The sequence below is a fragment of the Piliocolobus tephrosceles genome, chromosome 9 (genome assembly GCF_002776525.5).
Source record: "Piliocolobus tephrosceles isolate RC106 chromosome 9, ASM277652v3, whole genome shotgun sequence".
In the NCBI taxonomy this organism is placed as follows: Eukaryota; Metazoa; Chordata; class Mammalia; order Primates; family Cercopithecidae; genus Piliocolobus; species Piliocolobus tephrosceles.
In genome coordinates this window covers 101,884,735-101,903,957 of record NC_045442.1, presented here as the reverse complement: position 1 = coordinate 101,903,957, position 19,223 = coordinate 101,884,735, and the positions used below count along the sequence as shown (strand labels likewise).

Sequence of the window (19,223 nt, the reverse complement as noted above, 5' to 3'; positions counted from 1 at the left end):
AGTCCAGGAGTTCAAGACTGGTCTGGGCAACATGGCAAGGCCCTGTCTCTACAATAAAGTGAAAAATGAGCTGGGTGTGGTGGTGCACCCCTACAGTCCCAGCTACTTGGGAGGCTGAGGCGGGAGGATCACTTGAGCCCGGGAGGTCGAGGCTGCAGTGAGCCATGGTTGCACCACTGTACTCCAGCCTGAGCAACAGAGTGAGATCCTATCTCAAAAAAAAAAAAAAAAAAAGAAAGAAAAAAGAAGAATAGAGAGATAGGATGAAATAATATACATGTTGACATGTTGATAAATAATCCTTTATAAAGAATGTAACAGTTTATGGAACACAGTGTCACTGTTCATCACCCTTTTTGTGCCTAAAAATTACTCTTCCTATAGAATTCTCAATTACAGTTATCCTAAAAGAATCTAAAGGCTTATTTTGAATTATTGTTAAGGAATAAGTCTATTCTAATTTTTTTTTCAAATTTTCCTGTCACTTGCTTTTCCTTTTCTTCTTCTTTTTCAACATTTATTTTAGATTAAGGGGTACATGTGCAGGTTTGTTACATGGGTTCATTGAGTGATGCTGAGGTTTGGGGTACGGTGGGTCTCATCACCCTGGTATTAGTGTAGTAATACCCTGAGCCTAGTACCCAAGTGTTTGTTTTCCAGCCCTCGCCCCCTTCCCTTATTTGAAATTTTGAAAGTAAAATTCCAGTACAGAATTTTCTTAATTGTTGGGTGTTCTCTTTAAGTTGGTAACAGAGTCTTACCAGAATTCTTTGCCTCACCCATGGATTATGGTACAAAGCAAACTGATTTAAACATGACATAATTGTTGAAAGGAAAAAGCACAACATTCTTCATGAAATTATGGATATAAAATTTAATCTATTATTTAAGCATTCTATCAACATGAAACCAAGTAAGATTGTGAAGAAAAATCTCTATTTTATGTTAATAGAAAGTATCTTTGAAAACTTTTCATTTACACTCCAATAATTATAATGAATTATTATTATTTTTAATTTTTCCACTTGACATTCAAAAATTATTACTATTATTATTATCATTATTGTTTTAGGCTAGCTCATTCACACAGGAGAGCTACAAAATACCCAAACATTTCCTCACATCATTCTGTAGGTTAACATATTTATTTGCAGAGAAATTCTAAGTTGTGATTGTAACTTTTTTTTTCCCCCACTCTGTCACCCAGGCTGGAGTGCAAAGGCACGTCTTTTGGGTAACTGCAACCTCCGCCTCCCGGGTTCAAGTGATTCTCCTGCCTCAGCCTCCTGAGTAGCTGGGATTACAGGCGTGCGCCACCATGTCCAGCTAATTTTTGTATTTTTAGTAGAGATGGGGTTTCGCCATGTTGGCCAGGCTAGTCTAGAATGCCTGACCTCAGGTGATCCGCCCACCTTGGCCTCTCAAAGTGCTGGGATTACAGGTGTCAGCCACCGCGCCCAGCCTGTGGCTTTCTCAAATTTCAGGAAGAAGACGATTTAACTGAGTGCTGATAGTGTTGTATTCCCTCTTCAATAGCATCACACAGCCACCAGCTGAGCATGAATGCACAAAGTTCCCTGCTGCTGTGTCCACTGAGAAGCACTAATCTTACTCAGGGCAATGCTTTATGGAAGTACAATATTTTACTGGATATTTTTAAGGTTGTAATCTTTAAAGAGAAATAAAAGCAACTGTTTAAGTTGCCTTTAGACGGGCATGCAAACCTGCTTTAGGAGAAGGGGTAAAACCGTGTGCCTGGGAGAGGCTGAGGGAGGTCACTGTCACAGCATGGCATGGAACACGGTCATGTCATGGTACACTTCACACCATGCCATGGTACACATGACATCGGGCCGTGGTACATGCCATGTTGTGTCATGGTACATGGGCGGTGGCTGGAGGAGACCTGAAGGATCTATGAGTGAGCCATTGTGATGCTGACACCCCACAGTGGTATCACTGGAACAAGTGAATCAGGCCCGGGCGGACCCTGGGAAGACTGGAGCCGAAGGGGCCTTTCTGATCACCTGGTCTTCATGTAGTGAAATGTTAGATGACTCCTATAGAACACTCAAGGTCACAAAGCTTGTGGCGTGGAAGTGCCAGGCTAAAAAACCACATGCTCTGACTCTCCCCAGGACAATTCCCACATCCCTGATCAGCCTGAACACAAGAGAACCGGGGCCATTGCTGTAAACTTGTCCTGGATTGAGGTCATAGGGCCTCCCAGCCCTGGCCCACAGGGATGTTGCTGGTAAAGGGGCCAGCCTGAGCCCAGAAGGAGACATCAGGCCAGTTGCAGTTGTCTTTCATAAACCTTATATGATTTCTAAGTCTAAGTCTAATCTCAAAGACACTGCTCGAAACCAGGGGTGCCCCGAGATATGAGTAACTAGGGCATAGCTAAGGCCGTAAGGCTCAGAGAAGTCAGTGTCCCTGGTGGGGTGTGGGTGTTGTGTATAAAAAGAAGTAATTGATTATGATTTTTCCTTTTCTTCCTAATTCTCCCACCATATTGGAGAGGAATAAGATGTGGACATGGCTACTTTGAAGTGTGTAGGAAGCAAAGACTCATTAATTCTATTTCTAAAAATGCACACAAGGAAATCGCTATGAATGAACTCAAGGGGGTTTACCATTTGTATACTGATACCACGCAACTGTATGGCACTGAAGATGTGGCATCCGGTCCACTTTACCACCAGTGTTTAAGGAAACCATCTCTGTTAGGCATATTTGATCTAAGTGTGCATATGCATATGAGTGCCACGGGCTGGGCCATTATTATCTTGATGAGAAATGATGACGTAAAAATCAAGCTTAGTTGGATTACGCTGAGGCCAGGCCCAGGTAACAATTGTGAGACAAGAAGTTTGGATTTCTTAGTTTCCTTCTATGGAGATTTTATTTCGGGATTTTGGCAATGACATAGTTCTGTGAAACTTGTTGTGCACACTTCTATCTGTGTGCTTCTAAGTAAACTATAAATTCTGATTCTTTAAGTGTTTAACTTTCCTATAGTTTCCAATTTTCTTGTATATTTGGCACTAAGACCCTTGCTCTCTTTCTCTCACTGGATGATTTAGTAAGCCCCTACTGGTGCTATTCTATTGAGTGAAGGAGAGAGGCTGCCTTTGCCGGCTGAAAAATTCCATATAGATCATTGAACTAGTGAAGACTGAGCTCTACAATAATTAGAATTATTCATTCAGACAACGTGAGTATCATGATAGGGTTTTCTCAATAACTGACTGACACATGTGATGCAATCCTCATGAGAAAATCCTTACTATTTACCTAGGATTGATTTTTTTGAGGGTTGAGAAATATAACACATTGCAATTTTCCTCAATGCATTATAGTCATTGACGTCTAAATACAGACAAAATTTTCTATAATATTAGTATAGCATTCTACCTGTGCTAGGATATGTTTTGATCACTGATGAATCTTTATGACTGAAGTACCCTTGCAATTGGGGTAAAAATGTGAGTTACAATAATATGTGTTTTCCCATGAAACTTAAAATTGGATAAATTGACGAGCACTCTGGTACCTGACTTTCCTCTCCCGAGTACGTTTGGCTTCATTTCTGTTACGATGAAAGTGTGTGCTGTGAATGATGTCAATGGTAAATAGGACCTTTATGGACACTCATATGAATGACAATAAGGGCCATTCCTTCAGGCAACATGATCACCCTTGGTACTCTTCTTCTCAATGAGTGACTAGCATACTTGATGGGATCTACAAGAGGGAAACTTGGTTTTTTACTAAAATTGCACGGATATCATGTTGACAAGATTTGTGATTATTGGTATCATCTCTAAGAGGTGATATTCATTTGGTCTAAATACAGAAGTTAACCTATTAACATCTAATTTATATGTCAGGTTGCTATGTTTTTATAATGTTTGTGGTTTATTGATGATGACTCACAACATAAAGACTATGGCATTATGGCGACATGTTCTAATTCTAATATATACATATCCCATCATTTATTAAATTAAATACAATGATGAGTAGTATATCTTTTTGTGTGATGTGACCATAGCTCACTGTAGCCTTGAACTCCTGGGCTCAAGCAATTCTCCCACCTCATCCTCCTGAGTCTCCAGAACTACAGGCATGTGCCAATACGCCTGGTTAATTTTTGAATTTTTTGGTAGAGATTGGGTCTCACTATGTTTCCTAGGCTGATCTCCAACTCCTGGCCTCAAGTGATCCTTCTGCCTTGGCTTCACAAAATGCTAGGATTACAGGTATGAGCCACCGCTCCCTGCCAGTAGCATTTCTTTTACTTGATTTTTTAACAATGCAAATGATTTTTTTTTTTTTTAGACGGAGTCTTGCTCTGTCACCAGGCTGGAATGCAGTGGCATGGTCTAGGCTCACTGCAACCTCCACCTCCCGGGTTCAAGCGATTCTCCTGCCTCAGACTCCCAAGTAGCTGGGATTATAGGCACGCACCACCATGTCCAGCTAATTTTTGTATTTTTAGTAGAGACGGGGTTTCACCGTGTTGACCAGGATGGTCTCGATCTCCTGACCTCATGATCCGCCTGCCTCAGCCTCCCAAAGTGCTGGGATTACAAGCATGAGCCTCCACGCCCGAGTGCAAATGATTTTTTTATTTCAGTAGTTTTTCGGGTAGAGGTGGTTTTGGACTGAACAGATAAGTTCTTTAGTGGTGATTTCTGAGATTTTAGTGCACCCTTACCTGAGCAGAGTACACTGTACCTAATATGTAGTCTTTTATCCCTCACTCCCTCCCAACCTTCCCCTTTAGAGTCCCCAAAGTCCATTAGATAACTCTCATGCCTTTGCATCCTCATAGCTTAGCTCCCACTTACAAATGAAAACATACGATATTCGGTTTTCCATTCCTGAGTTACTTCACTTAGAATAATGGTTTCCAGCTCCATCCAGGTTCTTGCAACAGACATTATTTCATTCTTTTATGGCTGAGTAGTATTCCACAGTGTATATATACCACATTTTCTTTATCCACTCATTGGTTGATGGGCACTTAGGTTGGTTCCATATCTTTGCAATTGTGAATTGTGCTGCTATAAATATGCGGGTGCATGTGTCTTTTTTATATAATGACTTCTTTTCCTTTGGGTAGATACCCAGTAGTGGGATTGCTGGATTAAATAGTAGTTTTACTTTTGGTTCCTTAAGGAATACCAATAACATTTCTTTACACCAACAACAAACTATCTAAAAAAGAAATTAAGAAATCAATCCCATTCATAACTGTATCAAAAAAAGTTGTAAATTTAACCAAGAAGATGAAAGATCTGTATACTGAAAACTATAAAACATTGATGAAAGAAATTATAGATACTCAAATAAATAGGTCCATGAATTGAAATAATTAATATTGGTAAAATTAATGGACCCACTTGTGTATACATTTATAAATGTATATTTGTGTATACATTTATACATGTATAAAATGGGAATTAGTCTACCTGGGATGCATATAGAAGACTGGGTAAATAAATTACACAAGCAAACCAGGGTTGAAACTCCATTACTGATTTGAAAAATTTTAAATATTATATTAGAGATGCACACACACCTAATCAGAATGACAGGAAATAGACCAAGACATTAATTCTCTCACAACTCAGAGATAACTCTGTTGATGTTTTTTCCTAAGTAACTTCTCTGTTTCCAAAGTATCCACCGTATGCATGATTTCCTTCTGTAATTGCAAAACAATTAAATACAAATGAAGATGAAGGCAATAAGACCTCTTAAATCCCCAAAGCTTAGACATAGGCTAAAAATCCAGGAGAAGATCCTGGCGTGAATGAATGGCGCCTATGGCCCTATGGCACAAAATCAGCCTGCTCACTTCTTCCAGCAGATGCATATTCTTGGCTCAAAATTGAGGAGTTGACCTAGACGGCCACCAAGATCCTTGATAACAGGCGCCAGTGTTGCTTAACTTTGACAGCAGGCGTGCACAGAAGAACCTCGCCCTGCCTAATAACATTGAATTCACCTATTAAGTCCCCTTCATAAATGCTTTTCTTTATTACCAATCATACCTTTCCTGCTCAAAAGCCTTTATTGTCTCCTAACTAAAGGATTATAAAAACTGGAGAGACAGCACGTGATGCACACTTCCGGGTGCATTTCTAGCACAGAGCCCGGCTCAGAACAATACTGGTTGAATGGATCAATCAATCAAACGAGCAGGCAAGCAATGAAATTACTTCTATCCTTAAATTTTTCCCATTCTTAGCCAACCTCATTTCGTGAATACTTTGCAGACAGGAAAAGCATTAATTCTCTTTCCTCAGCTTGAGACTCTTACTTAAAGTCTTCTTGTCTTTCCTAAAATCTGAAGCCGTGATGTGAAACAGAAATATTTGCATGTAGGGAGAATCAGGGAGAACATGCTAAAGATTCGCTGGGGAAACTGGAAGTATCTTATTATTCTCTATTTCATCTATTTCATTACTATGTGTATTCTTAGTTTTCTTCAGAAAAATGTGTTCATCTGAGTTCCTGGGCATCTAACAGGATTTCTGAGTTAGGCAAAGGTAAAAACGGGGACAATGGGCCAGGCCCTGTGGCAGGTAGATCATGAGGTCGGGAAATCGAGACCATCCTGGCTAACACAGTGAAACCCCATCTCTACTAAAAATACAAAAAAAAAAAAAAAAAATAGCCGGGCGTGGTGGCGTGCACCTGTAGTCCCAGCTACTCTGGAGGTTGAGGGTGGAGAACGGCGAGAACCCGGGAGGTGGAGGTTGCAGTGAGCCGAGATCACACCACTGCATTCCAGCCTGGGCAACAGAGTGAGACTCCACCTCAAACCAAACCAAAAAAGAAAAAAACAAATAAACCAGGGACAATGATTCCTGCCGTCCAACTATTGACAATGTCTCAGTATGAGTCCAGGTGAGAAGTGTCACCTCCCAAACTGACAAGGTCAAAAGATAAGGCATTAGATGACAGTCACGGTATTAAACCTTCAGGGACTGTGTAACGCAGGTCACAGCATCAGCTCAGACTATAGGTAGGCTATTTGGGGAGCCAGACCCTGTCACTTGTTCTGGCTGATGACCCGCAAGAACCCCTGCAACGCTGTCCTTTGGGGCAACTCTCCTTTGGGGGCCATCGTCCTGGGGGAGAAAATGAGGGCAAAGCCAAGGAAAAGGGAAGTAGCCAGCACCTCCACTGCAGCCAGCCATTTCTCACCAGGGCTGAAAAGGATGGCGCCTGTAACCTCCCCTAGCTCATTGCTGGAGGGGGTGGATGCAAGGCTGAGGGTCCTGGAGTATTTAACTCCTTTAGTCTTCTCCGTGCCTGCTGGGGAGATGTTATGACTTATCCTCATATGCAGATGAGAAAACCAGGATAGCGCGTGACCTAGGATGGATACATCAAGCCTAGACCAACAACTTAAAATACATCTCTGAAGGCAAAACAGGGCCTGGTGGTGGCTTATGCCTGTAATCTCAGCACTTTGAGAGGCCAAGTCAGGAGGATCGCTTGAAGCCAGGAGTTCAAGAGCAGCCTGGGCAACAAAGTGAGACTCCATCTCTACAAAAAATTAAAAAAAAAAAAAGTTAGCTGGGCATGGTGGCACACGCCTGCAATCCCTACTTGTAATCAGCTACTTGTGAGGCTGAAGTGGAGGGATAGTTTGAGCTCTGGAGGCCAAAGCTGCAGTGAGCTATGATCACGCCACTGCACTTCTCCAGTGTGGGCAACAGATTAAGACTCTGTCTCCAAAAAAAATTTTTTTAATAAAGGCAAAACAGCCATTCCCTGGCCAGCCACAATAAAATCAAAGAAGGAAATAGGACGGTGAGGTCAGGATAAAATGAGAGAACACAGACAGAAGCACTCTGAAAATGGACTGCATCATTTAATCCACACAAGGAATCTGTATCAAAAAGAGATTCAGGTGCGCTACACGCTCCTCCAGAGCTCCGTATGATGTCACCTCATGTCACCTTGTTGTGCTCACTGAACATCAATGAAAGCACTCTCAGTCTACAGGAAAATGAGTTGGAATGAATGAATTCACTAATTAATGTATGTATGTATTTTTTTATTTGAGACAGGGTCTGGCTCTGTTGCCCAGGCTGGAGTGCAGTGGCACAAACACAGCTCACTGCAGCCTCAACCTCCTGGGCTCAAGCCATCCTCCTACCTCAGCCTCTCGAGTAGCTGGGACCACGCCCGACTATGTTTTGAAATTTGTAGACATGGGATCTTGCCATGTTGCCCAGGCTGGTCTCAAATTCCTGACCTCAACTGATTGTTCCACCTTGGCCTCTCCAAGTGCTGGGATTACAGACGTGAGCCACCAAGCCAACCACGAGCTGGAATTTAAATGGACAGTAGAGGGGAGTGTGATATTACGACTAGCAGTCGTCCGAATATATACTGACGTGACTTACCAATACATTTCCAAAATCAAGAAGTGCTATGGAAATGATTTTAATGAAATCTACTATAAGCTACTAATGATGATGGCTGGAGTGAAATTCCAAAGTGAAGAATGTATTTTTATAGCCCAGTAAAGGAGCATTTTGTATGCTAGCAACAGCCATAAATGGTATTCTCATCATCTTTGGTGGATTTTCTTTACGTGTGCAGATCCTTAATCTGAGGCAGAACTGCCTGACCTGAGAAAACTGCCCCTGGGAAAAGCCCACTTAGGCCCTTTCATTTCCCTTTGATCGCATCTCACTGGTCAGTCAGACTTTCCAGATTTCTTATTTTAGTCTAATTCTCCTCCTGTGTGCACTGTGAGATGCTCTGTGAATTTTGGTTAGTGGTAATATTTTGGACAAGCCTGCAAATAAAATGCTGCGTTACATCACTGCATAAGGTAATTTAAAACAGACCATGTAGGTAGAGATGAAAAGGCAAAGTACGTGCAATAAGAAATGTTACAAGTCACAGCTATGTTTTCTTTATCAGATGTGTTGAAAGAAAACCGTGCCAGCCTTTCTGTAATTCAGAAATCTTTTTTTAAAGAAAAGGTTTATTGCAATCACCTAAAAGACTTACTAGTGTCTTTAAAGTAAATGTTCAAAAGAGTAATGTTAACATTTACAATGAAATTATCTCCAATCATTTTAGTTTCTGGTTCATTCCAAATCTATGGCTAATGGCTCCTGGAGAGAAAAATCCAGCTACCTCAGAGGAAGAGAGGGTGGTCAGCTGATTCTCAGAAAAAAAGACATAGGTCTGTTCTGTGTTTAAATTACACACTGAAATATAATTACAATGGAATATTATTCAGCCTTAGAAAGGAAGGAAATTCTGACACTTGCTACAATGTAGAGGAACCTTGAAGACGTTATGCTAAGTGAAATAAGCCAGTCATCAAAGGACAAACACTGTACAATCCTACTTACATGAGGCTTCTAGAATGGTCACATTCAGAGACAGAAAGTAGAACAGTGGTGATCAGGGGCTGGGCAGAGGGAAAACTGGGGAGTTGTTGAAGAGGTAGAGCTTCAGTTTGGAATGATGAAAAAGTTCTGGAGAGGGATGGTGGTGATGGCTACACACTCTGTGAGTGAATGCACCTAAACGCCACTGAACTGTTCACTAAAACATGGTCGAATGGTATGTATATTTCAGCACAATATACAACAAAATGCACGCTGAGGGCAAATCACAGCTGATGTAAAATGCAGGCACATGCTGAGCACCTGGAGAACAGCTCTTGTGAGGGGCACATGGTCGGCCCACCACAGGCAGGAGGCCAGGAGACGCCAAGGCCGATTCTGACCTGTTCAAAGCTCTAACCCACAAAGGGCTCTTAAACAATGATGTGATGAATAGACAAAACTAACCGTTCCCAGGAACGGCGGCTCATGCCTGTAATCCCAGCACTTTGGGAGGCTGAGGCAGGAGGACTGCTTGAGACCAGGAGTTAGAGAACAGCCTGAGCAACATAGCAAGACCCCCTTCTTCACCAAAAAATAATTTTAAATTAGCTGGGCATGATGGTGGACACCTGTAGCCCCAGCTACTCAGAAGGCTGAGGAAGGAGGATTACTTGAGCCCAGAAGTTTGAGGCTGCGGTAAGCTTTGATCATGCTACTGCACTCCAGCCTGCGTGACAGAGTGAGACCCTGTCTCTACTGCTACTACTACTAATAGTAAACCTAGGTGTTCACTGTATGAAGTCTGTGGCTACATCCCAGGACATGATGAGGTCAATGTACCACACCTTCAGAGCTGCGGGGGCCCACGCCTCTCCTCTCGTGAGAAGACCTCATGCAGAGGGGAAGGGGCTGACTCGGGTATAGCCGTCCAGGGAGGGCGGAGAAGGCTCTGCCAAATGCAGTCATTCCATGCTCACTACTTGATGGTTTTCACATGAACAGAAAGCAGGGAAACACTGACTCATCACAGAGGGGAATTTCTTATGAGTCTAAAAGTCCAGATGGCAGACAAGTGTATATAAAAAATGCCTGTTGCTACCCGATAGATCATAGCTGTTCTAGAGCTAGACTTGAATGATTTGAAGGAAAGTTTCAAATAAAGTAATTTCTGGCTCTCCTTGTTCTTGGAAGGACATCTTAATAAACTAACAACAATGACAAACTCAGCAACAACAATTGGTATCAAAATGTAAGAAAAGCCCATCAACCTGCGATCCCCAATGTCACCCTTGTTTTCCATGGGTTATTTTTTATTTTTTAAGACAGGGTCTGGCTCTGTTGCCCAAGCTGCAGTGCTGTGGCACAATCACAGCTCACTGCAGCCTCGACCTCCTGGGCTTAAGCCAATTCCTCCCACCTCTGCCTCCTGAGTAGCTGGGACTACAGGTACACACCACCACGCCCAGCTAATTTTTGTATTTGTTGTAGAGATGGGATCTTGACATGTTGCCCAGGCAGGTCTCAAACTCCTGGCTCAAGCGGTCCTCCCACCTCGGCCTCCTAGAGTGCTGGGATTACAGGTGTGAGCTACTGCGCCCGGCCTCCACGGGTTGTATTAACTGGTACCTGAGACCTACCAGGCTCTCAGAACAAGTTCCCAGCCCTTTGCTGATTGATACGGGGCGGAGGAGGGCATGTTCATGAAATTTCACACGTTCATGATTGACTTTCTTCATGGTCATATTATTGCACCGGGAAAGCAGATCCCGTGCTCACAGTGCAGGTGCCATGGGGAGGTCATGACACAGAACAAATCAAAGGCACATTCCACACTGTCCATTGAAATGACTCAAGACACATTTACGCTTATGCACGGGTGTAACATCTGATTAAGCAAAAGATATCAAACTTGGGTGGCCCTCAGACCACATGTGGTGCTTGTTTAAAATGAAAGACCCCTCACCCCAGATGATTAGGACACGCCCACAGAGTTAGAAAACCGTGAATACAAGCCACTGATGATATAAAGCCCAGGAAGAAGCAGGGAAACAGCATAATCAGATGGGGTGAGTGTGATGAAGGAAGGCTTCCTGGAGGAGGAGGCTGGAGAGCTTATTTGTGGAGGAGATGATGGCAATAGGTGAATGGGGAGGCCAAGGGCCCTCACCTCTGTGCCAGGAAGAAAAGCAGACAGCATGGGAGCTGGAACTGGAGAGGCCTAATGGGGGCATGGGCTTAAATGGTCCCGTCCCTCTGTATGGTAAATGCACCTGACAGCAATCACTTAGGCACACGCTGAGAATGGCCCTGTATGACAGAGGCACCCGCATGGGGTTCAGGGTTCCAAGCTAAGGAATCCAGGAGAAGCCAATTGGAGATTTGTTCCTTATCTATGAGGAACATCTGAACAGTTTCCCTGCCCCGCCCCCGCCACTGCATGCACAGGGGATCAGGGTTGTTTGTTTTGGGGTATGTGAAGGCTGCCAGGTGGAGATTATCGGGGGAGGTGCCAAGTGGACATGCTATTGCTATATAAACTGCATGCTTTTTGAAAGCTGTTGCAGTTCTCCTGCTCAGCCCGCTGCCACTGGACTCCCTCCCCTGTATGCAAACTCCCAACAGAATCCTATGTCTCGTTCGCTGGCTCTGGGTCTCTTCTTCAGCCTCTTGAACCTGCTGCCTTCCCATGGAGTCGACAGGGGTTCGGCATGACACCCATCCACATTCAGACGGAACGTGCCGTGGGCCCAGCCAGGGCATTCGGAGGTGGGGAGGGAGGCCGTGGACAGCCCGTGAAGAAGCATCAGAGCCATCCCTGAAGCCCAAGTGGAAAAAGAAAATTCAGACACTTGTCACACCCAGACATCAAGCTGGGATACATCACGCTGCTTGGTCTTCAGGTGATAAGAAAATACATTAAGCGTCTTGCTCCATCACCCAGGCTAGAGTGCAGTGCTGCAATCACAGCTCACTGAAGCCTCGACTTCAGGTCCGAGCAATCCTCCCCCGTCAGCCTCCCAAGTAGCTGGGAGTATAATATTTTTATTCTTCTTCTTCTTCTTCTTCTTTTTTTTTTTTTTTGAGACAGAGTCTCCCTCTGTTGACCAGGCTGGAGTGCAATGGCATGATCATGGCAGATTGCAACTTTGATCTCCCGAGCTCAAGTGACCCTCCCACCTCAGCTGGGACCATAGGCGTGTGCCACCACACCTGGCTAATTTTTATAGAGACAGAGTTTCACCATGTTGCCCAGGCTGGTCTTGAATTCCTGGGCTCAAGTGATCTACCTGCCTTGGCCTCCCAAAGTGCAAATATTACAGGAGTGTGTCACCATGCCCAGCCTACTCTTTATAGACACAGGGGCCTCACTATGTTGCCCAGGCTGGTCTTGAACTCCTGGCTTCAAGAATCTTTCCACTTCATTCTCCCAAAGTGCCGGGATTACAGGCATGAGCCACCACGCCAGCCAAACTACTTTTTTAACAAGAGGAGAAAAGTGAATGTGTGCTTTCCCTGAACAGCAAGCAGCAGATATAAGCAGTGAAAAGAAGACAAGGACACTGCTCAAAAGAGACACCAGCAGAGCTGAGCCAGCAGCACCTCAGATGTCATTTCCCAACTGTGCTAAAAATCCACACATACACACACAGACACACACACACAGACACACAGACACACACACATGCTCTAAGTCTGACTCCAGCAGTAAAAGCTGTCCCTGTTCTCATGCAGCAGCTTATGAGCCCTGCTGTCCCAAGGTCTCTGGAGGGAGAGGAGAACTGAAGCTGGGTCCCGAGCAGTCAGGAGTCAGTGTGAGCCGCGGTTCGCGTGTCTTCCCTGCAGGCTGTCCAACGCCTCAGCTCGATGAATGAGAAGCCGCTTAGACAAGGGATGTAAGCCTGAGCGCTCTGAGCATGTTCACTGCCGCATCCTGAACACAGGTTCCTCCAGGTGTTCGTTTGCCTCACCTGCAGCTTTGGTCCATGAGCCATAACCCATGGAACCTGAGGCATCTGAATGAGCATTTCAGTGCAGGAAAGTGCCATCTTCACTAACTTTCAGCTACTGTAGCAAGTTTGGAAGAAACTCAAAAGAGAAAAGATGGATTCAGCCTTACAGGTTCCATCGGGAAACGGTCCCCGTGGATGCTCGGCTGTGGCTATTAACCCCACACACTCATTAAACAGCTTTTCTGAAGAGAACACAAAGGAGAGGGGAGGCTGGTTAATGCAATTTGAGGAGAGAAATGTACGATGGAGAGGTAATGGAGTGCATTCAGTCTACTCTACATTTTTATTTTGGTTTTTAATTGACAAATAATAAATGTACATATTTATGGGATACATAGTGATGTTTGAATACATTTAATATATAGTGGTCATAGATTCACTAGTGGTCACTAGTGATGGGCCACTAAGCCCTAGATACATGAGCTCTACCATTCTGTTCTTGGGGAAGTCACCTCCCCAATGCAAGTGACTTATCCACTTAGCTCACTTGTGGCAGCCCTGGAACACAAGTCCTCTGCCTCCTAAAACTCTGCTGTTTCCATTGTACCACCTTATTATCTAGTGGTATTTCCTTCCTACTACACACATGACCTCACCGTTCAAAAAAGTTTATTATAAAACGTAAGATTCTGAGAGTCTGTAAAACATCTTGCATTAAAAGGAAAACATTCCACATTTCCTGACATGGAATTCTATGCAGTCATAAAAGGGAATGAAACTATGTCCTCTGCAGGGACATGGATGAAGCAGGAGGCTGCCATCCTTGCAAACTAATGCAGGAACAGAAAAACCAAATATCGCATATTCTCACTTATAAGTGGGAGCCAAACGATGAGAACACACAGACACATGGAGGGGAACAACACACACTGGGGCCTTTCGGAGGCTGGAGGGTGGGAGGAGGGAGAGGATTATGAAAAATAACTAACAGGTACAAAGCTTAGAACCTGGGTGATGAAATAATCTGTACAACAAACCCCATAACACATGTTTACATGTATAATAAATCTGCACATGTACTGCTGAACTTAAAAAAAATTTCCTGATAAAGTCCATACTCTTGAATCAGCCCTGATACAGGACTGAACAGCACAAGCTACGCAGTGAAGAAAGCCCCATACCATTCTGTCCTTCAGGCAGTCACCTCCCCCTATAAACCTCCTGTTTTCCAACCAACCCATAAAGTATGCCTGCCAGGGAGAGGGCATATTCCTGTCATCACGGAGCACTATCATTAATAGAACAGTACTAGGCCACGTCTCCAGGGCTCGGGTTCTCCGGCTTCGTACAGGACACAAGCTCACTGCCACCGCCTCTGCCAGCCAGTCCCCAGCCGCCATTCTCCACAGTCTGCCTAATAAGGCAATCTGCAGGTTGACTGGTGGCTTACAGGTCACCACTGCAAAATGCACACTCTGGGCTTGAAGCAAAGGGAGAGGCTACCTTTTGGCAGACAAAGGGTTACCCTGTGCCAAAAACTCTTCCAAGGCTGCAGTGGGATCCATTTACATAATAATAGAAACTTGTCACTGCAGCTGGCCAGACTCCAGCCACAGGGTCCAGCTTACAGAGCTGAAGAAAGCTGAACTTCGGCAGCGGCCTGGAGCCTGCTCGGCCTCTACACGGAAACTTCTCCTCTTTGCCTTCTCCCAACCTCATCAGAGGACCCAGAAAGTCCATCTTGCAGGAACTTATGCGGCATATATTCAATTCCCTGAGACTCCCTCACTTCAAAATAGCAACCTGCAAAGAGACTGCATATTCCAGATGCTTAAAAAGAAGCCATAGGTCAGGGAAACAATTCTCAGCATTCCAGAAAATAATTACACGCCAGCGAAAAGCGGACGTCTGTATTTCCAACTATGGAGGCAGAGTTGTTGGTCAAGTCATGCCTGATAACAAACGTTCATTATTTTTAATTCTATGAGGGTCTGGGCTCAGAGACTCTCCTGGCCCCGGCCCCTGCGCTGTACTATGCATATAAAGAAAAGAACAGATCTCTGGTGATTAATTGCAGCACATTCATCATTGCACAGATTTCCTTCAGCTTTTAGCCACGGGGCCCCTTTGTCATTCAGAAGGTATCCCACCCACTGGCTCACCAGAATTTAATATGTCCCAACGGAGTTTTGAATACTACCGGCATTTCAACAGCAGACTGGAGCTGCTGAACCGCAGCAATATTAGGAAGGGGGTCAGGGAGCATGTGATAGCAATACCGTGGAGGGTAATAGTCACCAAACCACTAGTTCAGAGTCCTGCGCCTAGTCAAATCTAGCACAGCTGAAACGTGTGCCGGTGGCAAACAGAGACGCATCTGACGCCTCATGCCTTCACTCTGCTCTTTGCGCTGGTGTCCAGTGTGGACTCTCTTCATGTTAGGACAATTCCTGTGCAGCTTCTCGGACACCCTCAGTGAACATACAGCACCCATTCATTCTCTGCTTCTCTGGGGAATGGAGTTTGAGACATCTGAAACAAGACTTATGAAAAATGCTTGCCTATTAAGGGATATTATGTTGGGGATGTAAATAGAGGATTGATTTTTAGTTTACACTAATCCAGCATTTACCAACTCAAAATAGTCCCTAGGGAATTCTCTAATAGAGTGTGAAAGGAAAATAGAATCTTAGGAACTCCAAACTCACCATGCCAAAGGGAAAATTAAGCTTAGGAACCAAGTCACATAAAAACTGCCTTCCTTTTGTTCCCAAAAAGATAGCTGTGCCCTCACAGGCTTATGTTACCTTATGTAAAATGTAGATTTACTGTGCAAGAGACAAACACGTAACTGACTTCCCCCTCCTTTGTTTTCACATGTAAAATGTAGACTCACAGAATGCTCACAAGAGCCTCACAAGAATGTGACCACTTGCCTCACTGCCTACCTCCCCCACCGCACTTTTTTTTCTTGTCCTTTAAATACTGAAGTCCTCAAACCCAAACCCAGTTTGGAAAAAGCACAGGACATTGATCCCACTGGGACTTGTGTCCCTTTTTCCCCAGGCACATCCTGAATGTTAGCAAAATAAACCTTTAAGTCGATTGAGACGTCTCAGTGACTTTTCGGTTCACAAGAGGTTATCAGAAACTCCTGTCTAGATATTCATGGCAAAGGGAAAAAAAAAAACAAGGATGTGAGACACTCGACACCAAAAGCCTGTCCTCCAGCTCTGTGGAAAGCAGCGTTGGGAAATGGAGCTTCAAAAAGTAACACCAACCCCATGCCCCCCTGTCACATCGTCGCCCGCACAGCCTCGACACTGAAGCACTCAGCTCACACTCACCTTTGTCTCCTCTAACTTAGGCAAAGGAGGAGAGGATCCACAGCTGACTAACAGTGTGGCCGGAATCTGGAGGGGAGGAGAGTGGCTCTGGGCCCACTGCGATCCCCAGAAACTGTGGGGACTTCACCAGTCCTCTTGCAAGTCGCCTGCAGCGTGCAGCCAAGGAACAGGCTGGCATTTGTTTATTTTAATGACACGCAGCTAATTTCCTACTGTTTTAGGCCAAGTTAGATGGCACTGAAGCACCATCGTATTCCCCCTTTCCTCTTCAGCTGCTGGCTTTGGGGGCTGTTCGAGTCCTAAATAGAACTTCTACCCAGAGACCAGGCAAGTAAAGAAAAGGAGGTGAGACAATTTAGCTACTGACTCTTGCAGCAAGCTCTGTCAATCAAGACTCCTGGAAGAGGGGGTCTGGAGCTGCTGAGAGACCTGGATCTACCTGGATGCCCTTATATGGCCAAACCTCAAGACCTCAGGAATCGCAAACTGAAGATGGTAATAAAAGAATACACTAATTTCCCATATAATAGGCAATGTCTACTGAACTAATATTAAGTTTATTCTCATTAAAAATAATGTTGCTGGCCTGGCGCAGTGGCTCACGCCTGTAATCCCAGCACTTTGGGAGGCCAAGGTGGGTGGATCACGAGGTCAGGAGTGAAGACCAGCCTGGCCAAGACAGTGAAACCCCGTCTCTACTAAAAATACAAAAAAGTAGCTGGGTGTGGTGGCATGTACCCGTAATCCCAGCTACTCGGGAGGCTGAGGCAGAGAATTGCTTGAACCCGGGAGGCGGAGGTTGCAGTGAGCCGAGATCGCGCCACTGAACTCCAGCCTTGGCAACAGAGTGAGACTCTGTCTCAAAAAAAAAAAAAAAAAAAAAAAAAAATGTTGTAAAGGAAAATTCCTCCCTTCCAGCCCCTGGGACTGTCTCCTTAATAATAAAGATATTGACAGACCTCCCGTCCTATGGCTCCCACGTTAAGTAAGGCTGCCTAACAGGTTCCCAGCACAAAAGAGCTACTCACATGCTTGATTGTACTGAGCCAGCCCCGGACACTCAGCCTTGACGGTATATATTTAGTCACTGTCTATGAAGCAGAACTAGAACCACTGCATTTTCCCCCTGACATTAAAACGGTGTCAACCGCGCAGACAGAATGAGATTTTTATGAGATCTTTTCCTGTTCTGAAGAAAAAAAGAGTATTTGTTCACTTTAACATGTACTTTACACCTTCTGGCTAGTAGATCACATATGCCATCTGGCTGGGTGGCAGAAAGTGATCATAAAATGATGAAAGATTCAATCATCATTTGCAACCTATTTATGTTTTATTTTTAAGCACATTATCAGGCTGTATTTACGGATATTATTTTTAACCCGGGCACATGCTTGTGTTAAGCTTGAAATATGCTGACATAGCTTTAAACCTCATCCTGCAGTGCTGATTTAACTTAGTCAGAGTTATCCACATCTAAGAGTATCAGTTGAACTACTAACCCCTCTTTGAAAAAACTTAAAAACTTGATTCCTGCACTGCACTATACCGCCCCCTGGTGGCAGAAAAGAATCGATGCATTTCCCAAAGCCAATTTTATGAAACACTCCAAATAGAAACCCTGAAGCAAGGACATCTTTGTTTCAAGTAGTTTTAATATCTCCAAGACATGCAATAAATTAAATGTTAGCAAATTATTTCATTCATTCACTCAACAAATATTTATGGAGCACCCGAGAGGCCAAGCCCGGTTCTGGGGCTGTGGATCACAGGAGCTTATATTCTAGTAATAACCAAATAAAGAATAATGTTTCACACACTTATTGGCCTTCTCTTCTAATATACATGACATGAAATGTGTTTACATGCGTGAAATCTCAAATCCTCTGGGAACACCTGTGCTTCTGCATTGCTGGTTTCTCTCTTCAGCACCTTGGCTGTCATTCTCACCTTGACCTCCCAGGCAGGTCCAGAACTTTCCACCCCGTGCCCTCAAGAAGAATCTGTTGAATAAAATGACTGTGGACCATGGCATTGAAACCCAGGGAATCCAAACTAACAGGCTTTATTGTCAGCTGTATAAAAGGGCTTTTGCTGTTTTCAATAGTCTGTATTATAAGCTAATATATTGACAGTTATTAAAGTGAAGCAGTCTTGTAAAAAAGTAATAGCTCTCTCTATAAAACCTGATGCAATCTTGTGCCATAGTAAAAATTCTGTATATAAACATTGCAACTGTGTGAACATTTTATTCAGAATCTCACCTCTGACAAAGCAATAATAACTCCCCGATTCTCCTACTCTGCACCCTCCACCTTTTTGAAAAACTGACAGCCTAAGAACGATCATGTTCCTAAGTACGTGAGTCCTTCCAGCACATTAGGTGCTATAGAATATACCAGGGCAGCAGACAGAACTCATGCCAGCTTATGTCATTGGCCTTGCTGCATGAAGCTCCATGCTGCGAAGGGATCTTAGCACATGTGGGGAGATCCAAGTGCTCTGGGTGAGGGCCGATGCCTGTTCCTGGCTCAGGAGGGAGATGA

The 19,223-nt window shown here is 44.1% G+C and overlaps 1 pseudogene; it reads left to right on the top strand.

The window, feature by feature from the left end:
* The first annotated feature begins 2,775 nt into the window (after positions 1-2,775).
* On the top strand, positions 2,776-2,843 carry LOC111546702 (annotated as a pseudogene).
* Positions 2,844-19,223: the final 16,380 nt, after the last annotated feature.